The sequence below is a fragment of the Artemia franciscana genome, chromosome 1, assembly GCF_032884065.1.
Source record: "Artemia franciscana chromosome 1, ASM3288406v1, whole genome shotgun sequence".
NCBI classification, from domain to species: Eukaryota; Metazoa; Arthropoda; class Branchiopoda; order Anostraca; family Artemiidae; genus Artemia; species Artemia franciscana.
This window is the reverse complement of record NC_088863.1, coordinates 29922016-29930090: the sequence shown is the minus strand read 5'-3', so window position 1 is coordinate 29930090 and position 8075 is coordinate 29922016. Positions and strand designations below refer to the sequence as shown.

The 8075-nt window shown below is 36.6% G+C and overlaps 2 protein-coding genes across 6 annotated transcripts in view; one reads left to right on the top strand and one right to left on the bottom strand.

The window, feature by feature from the left end:
- LOC136028331 (glyceraldehyde-3-phosphate dehydrogenase-like) overlaps window positions 1-8075 on the bottom strand; it is a 360255-nt gene that overhangs the window by 202426 nt on the left and 149754 nt on the right. The gene's annotated exons all lie outside the window — the stretch shown is intronic.
- LOC136028263 (F-BAR domain only protein 2-like) overlaps window positions 4685-8075 on the top strand; it is a 108387-nt gene continuing 104996 nt past the window's right edge. For all 5 annotated transcript variants that reach the window (XM_065706031.1, XM_065706022.1, XM_065706017.1 and 2 more), the window contains exon 1: window positions 4685-4840. The gene's annotated coding sequence lies outside the window, so the exon portion shown is untranslated. The remainder of the gene's footprint in view (window positions 4841-8075) is intronic.

Genomic DNA, 8075 nt, shown 5'->3' with positions numbered 1-8075 from the left:
TACATGCAGAATGCGGGTGTTGAACCAAACATTTTGTAGTAACGAACTGTAAGGAGCGACTTGGGCCAATAGTAACCAAACTAAGAAAAAAAAAATTAAGACGCTGTGAGTCTGAAAGATGCCTTTTTTATGAAAAATTGGGAAAACACCCCTCAAAAAGACAAGTGATCTTGACGAAAAATCACACCTTTAATATCAGCATATTTGAGAATTTTGCCGTAGAGGTTTCAAGCTCCTATCTGCAAAAATGTGAAATTTTGCTTTTTTATCCCGAAGAAAAATCCTAGATGTAGGGTATGTTTATTTGATTTTTTTGTGACCTAAAGATTTTCCGCGTAAAAATGGCTTTTCTGCCATTTTGTGGCATCAAACTATGATTTTAGCCATGAATGAGCAAGTTGCTGTCGATTGAAAATATTGCCAATCGATTTAAAGGTATCAAAAAAACTATTATTGCACTTCCCAGTTGCGGAGGAAGTAATGCCGCACGGTTGTGCATTTGTTCCTGAAAGTCACGTAGTCCATACAAGTAAAGATACTTCAGACGGGAAAATCTTCTGATGTAAGCCTAGTGGAAACCAGCCAATGATTTTTTGTTAACAGAGCTTGGCGACTTTGGATTTTTTTTGCTTAAACTAATGATCGCTTATTTGGAATAAGGAGCTCTGTTGATTTTAATTTTTTTTCGTTCAGACTTGACTTCCGTTTACTTGAATTGAATTTTAAAAAATGCCCTGTAAAGGTACTTTGGACGAGAAAACCCTCCTAGCGTATGCCTAGTGGATGTGCTCTCGATCGCAAGAAGTGGACTTGTATTATATACTATATTTGTCGGCAGCAATACCGCATATAGAGGGAGGGGGATACCTCTCTCCAATTGTTTTTGGCTAGTGAGATAAAAACTTAAATCGCTGAAATGTCATTCTTAGCCGTTCCAAGTATTGCACTGATGCGCTTTTGACAATCCGAATACACTTGTCTTTTGATTTAATTTTAAATCATATTAATTTTCCTTGACAGTTTCAATATAATATCCTATTTTGTCACTGAAATATTGCACATATGCCATTTTGACAAAGTTGTTGCACTTAAACTCTTTTGGTTTAATTATATAAGTGTATTAACAGTACCAATAGTCTTAGCAGTAGAAGTAGGATGATAGTCGAAATCGTAATAGGTGTAGTAGTACTAGCTACGGCCGCAAGTAGTTACAAAAAGTGGCATTTACCGTCCTAAGTAGTTTCACTCGCAGTCGCGAATAGTCGCTGACACAGTCAAAAGCAGTTGCGGTTGCAAATAGACGCAGTTGAAATTATTCCTAGCCGCAAGTAATTGCAGTTGCAAATAGTTGCAGCTGCAGTCTTAAGTAGTTGCAGCCTTGGTCAGTAAAAATTAGTCCGGTCATGAGCAGTTGCAATTAGTTGCAGCTAGTTCTAATCACAAGTTGTCACAATCGCAAGTAGTTGTAGTCTTAGTCCCAAGTAGTTTGAGTCGCAGTCGCAATTAGTTGTAGTTTCAGCAAGTAGTCGTAATTGCAAGAAGTGGCAGTCTTAAGAAGTCACAGTCGCAGATAGTTGCAGGTACAAGTAGTCGTAGTAAAAATAATAGTAGTAGCATACATATAGTGTCTTTTGGTTTGTTGAAAATCCCTCTCAACATGTCCTGAATGTTTCAACTCAGTACCCTAAACCGTTCCTGAGATATTGCTGATACCTCCATTTGACAACCTGCATGCTCATAGTTGGTTTCGATTCAGTTGAGCATTCCCTGGAAGTTTTACCATTATAGCCTTAGTAGTGGTAGTAATATTTGTATAAACATTTTGTCTTTTGGTTAGTTCAACAACCCTCTCAACATGCGCGGAAAGTTTTAACTCAATACCCTAGGCAGTTTCCGAGATATTGCTGGTACCCCCCTGGCAACCTGCTTGCACATGGTATTTTTTAATTTAGCTCAACATCTTCCTCAACATTCCCCAAAAGTTTCACCCTTATAACTGTAACCTTAGTAGTAGTAGTAGGGGTAGTTGAGCCTAAAATCACTGATGCGACAAGCCCATTGTGCGCCTATTCAATAAGTAGTTGTAACAAGCTCTATATAATACGGAACAAGTATTTTCTACTTGTAAAAGGAAAAATCGAAGCCTACTACGCTGTATTGCTCAGTAAGAAAATAAGTGATTGTAACAGGTAGAGATAAGCGAGTTGGGGCATAATGTTTATTAATGCGCTTCCCATTGAACGCCAAGATTTTCGGATTTCCTACAATAAGCTCATTTAGACATCGGAAGACATCGCAATAGCGCTGCCTAAGTGAAGTCCGATGTGGTCACAATGTATTATTATTTTTTGTTTGGGGGGGGGGGAGGGGATTGTTTATACCAGGGCACTTCGTGTCGAAGCAGTTCATTGATTCATTTTTTTTTTCATTGGTTTAGGAGCATTATTGCCTACGTCGTGACAACTAGCACCCCCACGCCTACAATTTCCCCAAAAACTTCCAATCTAAATTTTGATATAGCCATTTTGTTCAACGTAGTTGAAAGGTCTGGAAATTATGTGTTTGAGAAAGACAGCTCCCCTACAGCCCGTAGGGCAAGAGCTGCAAGGTGTGCCCTATATAAGGGGTATATAGAAAAGTTGATCGTATAAACTTCGGAGGTAGCTCATTGGATTGCTAATCAGAAATTTTAGTGCCCTTATGGAGATTCAAAGTGATGGGAGGTTGTAAAGCCCCCCACACCTTGTGTTTTCCCGAAATGCTTCTGGTAGAAATTTTGAGATGGCAATTCGTTATCGTAGAAATTTTGAAAAAGGCTCATTCGATTAGAGATTGAAAGGGCTAGTGCCCTTTTTAATAGTCGAAAGTAATTAGAGGGCAACTAGCTCCCCTCCCACTCCCACCGTTTTCCCAAACACATCTAATCAAAATTTTGAGATGCCGTTTTGTTCAACTCAAATGAAAGGTCAGGAATTTTTCTTTGAGATACCCCCCCCCACCCAGAGCCCTCGGGGTAAGGGTTGAAAGTTATTCCCTGAGGACGTATAAGATATATATATATATATATATATATATATATATAGAAACGGTGATCGTATAAACTTTGGAGGGGGCTTATTGGATAAGTAATCAGAAGTTCCAGTGTCTTTTTTAAGATTCAGAATGATCGGAGGGTTGATACCCCCCCCTCCTCACACCTCATATTTTTCCTTTTTTTAGATAGTCATTTGTTCTTGTAGAAACTTGGAAAATAGCTCGTTCGATTGGAAACTGGAAAGGCAAGTGCCCTTTTTAATAGTCAAAAGTGATTGGAGGGCAACTAATTCCCCTCCCACACCCATTATTTCCCCAAAGACATCCAATAAAAATTTTGAGATAGCCATTTTGTTCAGCGTAGTTGGAAAATTTGGAAAGTATGTCTTTGAGGATGACACCCCCAGCCCTCAAAGCAAGGATTGTAAGTTATGCCCCGAAGACATATGCGATTTTTATGGAAAGGGTGGTGGTAAAAACTCAGGAATAGGTTCATTTGATTGGAAATCAGATGTTCTAGTGCTCTTTTTATGAGTCAAAGTGATTAGAGGGAGGTCCTCCCCATGTTGTATTTTACGCAAATGCATCCAATAGAAATTTTGAAATAACAATCCGCTCAAGAATACTCCAAATATCATATAATAGGGTCTTTGGGGTTGACAGAATCCCCCAGAATCTAAGGGTAATGGTTGTAAGTTATGCCCCAGGGGCCTATAGGGTTTTTATGAAACGGGTGGTTGTTTGAACTTAAGAAGAGGCAAAATTGATTGGAAATGTACAGTTCTAGTTCTCTTTCAAGAGTCTGAAATTAGAAAGAGCAACTAGCCCCCCCCCGTGACAATTTCCTCGTCCCCATAAGCAAGGGTTTTATGTTATGCCCTGGGGCATGCAAGGGTTTCTTGGAACGGTTGGTCGTATAAGCTTTGGATTGGACGGATTTCATATCATTGGAAGTTGGAAGTTTTAGTGCCCTTCTTAAGACTAAAAAAGGGATGGAGGGCAATCTGCCTCCCAAACCTATCGTTCCCCAAAACACTTCCGATCGAAATTTTTAGAGATCTATTTTGTTTAGCCTTGATGAAAGGTCCAGTAAGTATGTCTATGGGAATGTCAACCTCGCCACAGTCCCCTGGGAAAGGGCTGTAAGCGAGGCAATTCGTTCATTGTTTACACATAGTATATGTTATTTAGAAAGGTATGCATGTTTGAACTTTTCTTTCCAAGAAGAGGAAGGGTATCCAGGTCAGTGTTTAAGAGATTGTCGCTGGGAGCGTTGATCTAAATAAAAACACCTTAAGTGTATAAGAATTGTCAGAAGTATGTATTTATTAATTTGTTTTAATAAAAGGGCAATAACGGAAATGATTAAATGACCATAGGGTTAAAACTTATCCCGGGATCAAAAGCTATCACAAGAAAACTGCAGATTATTTTCATAAGTTTTTTTTTGGTTCCTTTGAATTTCTCTCGCAAATTAGAAAGTTTATGAGTAACTTTGCTTTGACCAAGTAAAATTTTGGGAAAATAAAGATAGACGAGAACAAACGTCAAATTAACGGGTATAAAAAAGAAGATGCTCAGTTGAATATCTGCTTCATATATTTTTGTCTATGGTCCCAAATGACGCTCAGAATGAAGATAGATAGCATGACATTTTGTATACCACCTTCAATTTTTGTCACCTTTTTTGAAGAAACAACTTTCAAGTTAATTTAAGGTTTGCCTGAGATTATACATTTTCCTGGTTGGAGCTATGCTGTATATTCTATCCTCCTTAAGTGAATCAGTTTGTCAGAGCTGTTGAAAGGTAAACAAACATTTATATTCTACTAGTTGCGGAAAAGGCCATTATGACCCATTTTATAAATAAAACAGACGATTTCAATTCTGATGTAGGCCTAACCTTGGCCTAATTAGTTTCCCATTTCTTTAAAGTAATATACATTCAAATATCACTTATTCAAAGTCTTATTCCCAACTATTTAGGCATGCAAGAATTTGCAGAATTTATATAGATAAAAATAGATGTCAAATGCTTAACCACAAATTAATCCTAACAGTTTTTTGGTAAAATTCTAGTTAATTGACTTCTTGCTATCTCAGAAAGGGTTTAAGTTTAGAAAATGAAACTTTCAGGGATGAATCTACAGACTAAAGTATGTCCCAGGAAGATATTTTGAAGCAACTACATCCACTCCTCCCTCTAGAGGGTCCTGACCTTTGATGACCTTTAAAAATATGTGTGTTATAAAAGTGAAACCTTGCAAAATAGATCTTCTGCTTAATTGAAGTAGGCTACAACAAAATTGTTTTCAGCTTCAGCATAGAGTTGAGAGAAAAGTAATTTCTGTTTGTTTTAAGTTTTAATCTTGCTCCTTACTTTCAGTTAAAAAAAAACTTATTTTTTATTTAATTTCTGAAAGTTTTTGAATAAATGCATGTTTGGTTTTGGCTCTCTGCAGAGGAATAATTAAAACAAAATTTGCATAGCCTATTTTTTTTTGGCTAAATAGCTTTCTCATAGTTTTAATAAAATGATTTTGAGAAAAAAAGGAGTAGGGGAGGAAGCCTAGTTGCCCTCCAATTTTTTGGTTACTTAAAAAGGCAATTAAAACTTTTTTACAAATGTTTTTATTATTAAAATATATATGTAGCTTAAAAATTAGATTATGTACTGCACTTTTGTATTCTCATGTTTTTATTACATATATGAGGGGGTTCACCCCCTTGTCAGTACCTCACTCTTTACACTAAAGCTTAAATTTTGATCCCAATTCATTAAGAATGACGCCTGAATCACAAAAGCCATAGGATAAATAGTTGAAATTACTAAAAATACTTTAGCATAAAGAGCAAATTATTAGGAGGAGGTGAGTCCTTCATATGTGTAATAATTTCTGTTTGTTTTAAGTTTTAGTGCTTCTCTTTACTTTCAGTTGAAAAACTTTTTCATATTTATTTTTTTTAATTAATTCTAGAAAATCCCATGCTCCCTTCATGGAAATTTTCTTCCCCCGTGACAAGTTCCTCAATGGAAAGTTCCCCCAACATATCCCCCTCTTCTCAACCCCTCCCCCAACCAAAAAATCCCCCTGAAAATGTCTGTACACTTTCCAGTAACCATTACTGTATGTAAGCACCAGTCAAAGTTTGTAACTTGTAGCCCCTCCCATGGATACTGTGGGGGAGTAAGTGGTCCCCAAAGACATAGTTATAAGGTTTTTTGACAAACTTAATAAAATGGCTATCTCAGAATTTTGATCTGGTGACTTTGGGAAAATAATTAGCATGGGAGGGGGCCTAGGTGCCCTCCAATTTTTTTGTCACTTAAAAAGGGCACTAGAACTTTTCATTTCCATTAGAATGATCCCTCTTGCAACATTCTAGGATGACTTGTTCAATACAATCACCCCTGGGAAAAAAGAAAAACAAAACAAACAAATAAACACACATCCATGATCTGCCTTCTGGCAAAAAATACAAAATTCCACATTTTTGTAGATAGGAGCTTGAAACTTCTATACCAGGGTTCTCTGATATGCTGAATCTGATGATGTGATTTTTGTTAAGATTCTATGAATTTTAGGGGGTGTTTCCCCCCTATTTTCTAAAATATGGCAAATTTTCTTAGGCTTGTAACTTTTGATGGGTAAGACTAAACTTGACAAAACTTATATATTTAAAATCAGCATTAAAATGCTATATCTTTGATGTAGCTATTGGTATCAAAATTTAATTTTTTAGAGTTTTTGTTACTATTGAGCTGGTTTGCTCCTTCCTACAGTTTGTTACCACAAACTGTTTGATAACAGGAATTGCATTTTCAGAACTAAGGGCAGAGAAAAAGCAACTAGTAACTAACGTTAAGGTAAAATGTTGTTTTGTCAAAATTTTAATAGGTAATAGACCTGTCATGTAGGCAAAATTTCAGGGCCCTCTAGAGGGAGAAGGAATGGAGATGGGTACTTTAAAATAGCTTCCTGGGACATACTTTAGTGTGTAGACCCATCCCTGAAAGTTTCATTTTCCTAACCTAAACCCTTCCCAAGATAGCAAGAAGTCAATTAACTAGAATTTTACCCATGTATTTAACAAGTTTTATCTAGCACAGTTTTATCTGACAGTTTACTAGTAACCATGGAATTTTTGCCTTATTTTAAAATCACATTTCTGTGAATGGGCAGCACATCAGTGGAGTGAATCTGGCACTTTGACAATAAATGACAAGAGTTAGTTTTTTATTCAAAAAAATCTGCTGAGTTTTTCTACCCAGTATTTCTGGCATCTGCCTTGTTGAGGGGGATGTAGAACTAACCAGAAGGCACTATGTGTATGTTACTACTATTACTGTCATTACAACTGCTATGACTAATACTTCTTATGAGGCTAAGGACATTGCCCCCTCCAATAATGTGGAGAAAATATTATATACCCTGTGCCCCTTTACTATCTGGATATAAACCCCTCTTGCTCCCTCCAACAAAAATACAGGAGGTTTGCCCCTGCTATTATGGCTGTATCTACTGCTACTGAGCCTAAGGGCTAGAAGTTAAGAATTATGGGGAATGTTTAGGAGGATATTAAACTGAATAAAAACACACTTTGTACAAGCATGTTTTCAAAAGGGTATATCAGCAGTATTCCAGGGGTATTAAGTTGAAATTTTCAGGACATCTTAAGGGGGATGTTGAACTAGGCAAAATTCAAAATTTTCATACTACTACAGCTAATAATAATTAGTATTGCTATTTCAACTGCTATTACTAATATGATTGCTTCTACTACTACTACTAAAGCTAAGAATATTGGAGTGAAACTTTTAGAGAATGTTGAAGAAGATAGTGAATTAAATTGAAACATGCTGTGAAGACACAGGTTATTTAAGGCCATAACAGCCATGTCTCAGGAACAGTTTAGAGCTTATAACTTTTAAGTCATAACTTTCAGAGCATGCTAAGGGGGATGTTGAACTAACCAGAAGGTGCTATGTATTTACTACTACTGCTATTAAGGAAACATTTGGGATTATATGAAATTGAAAC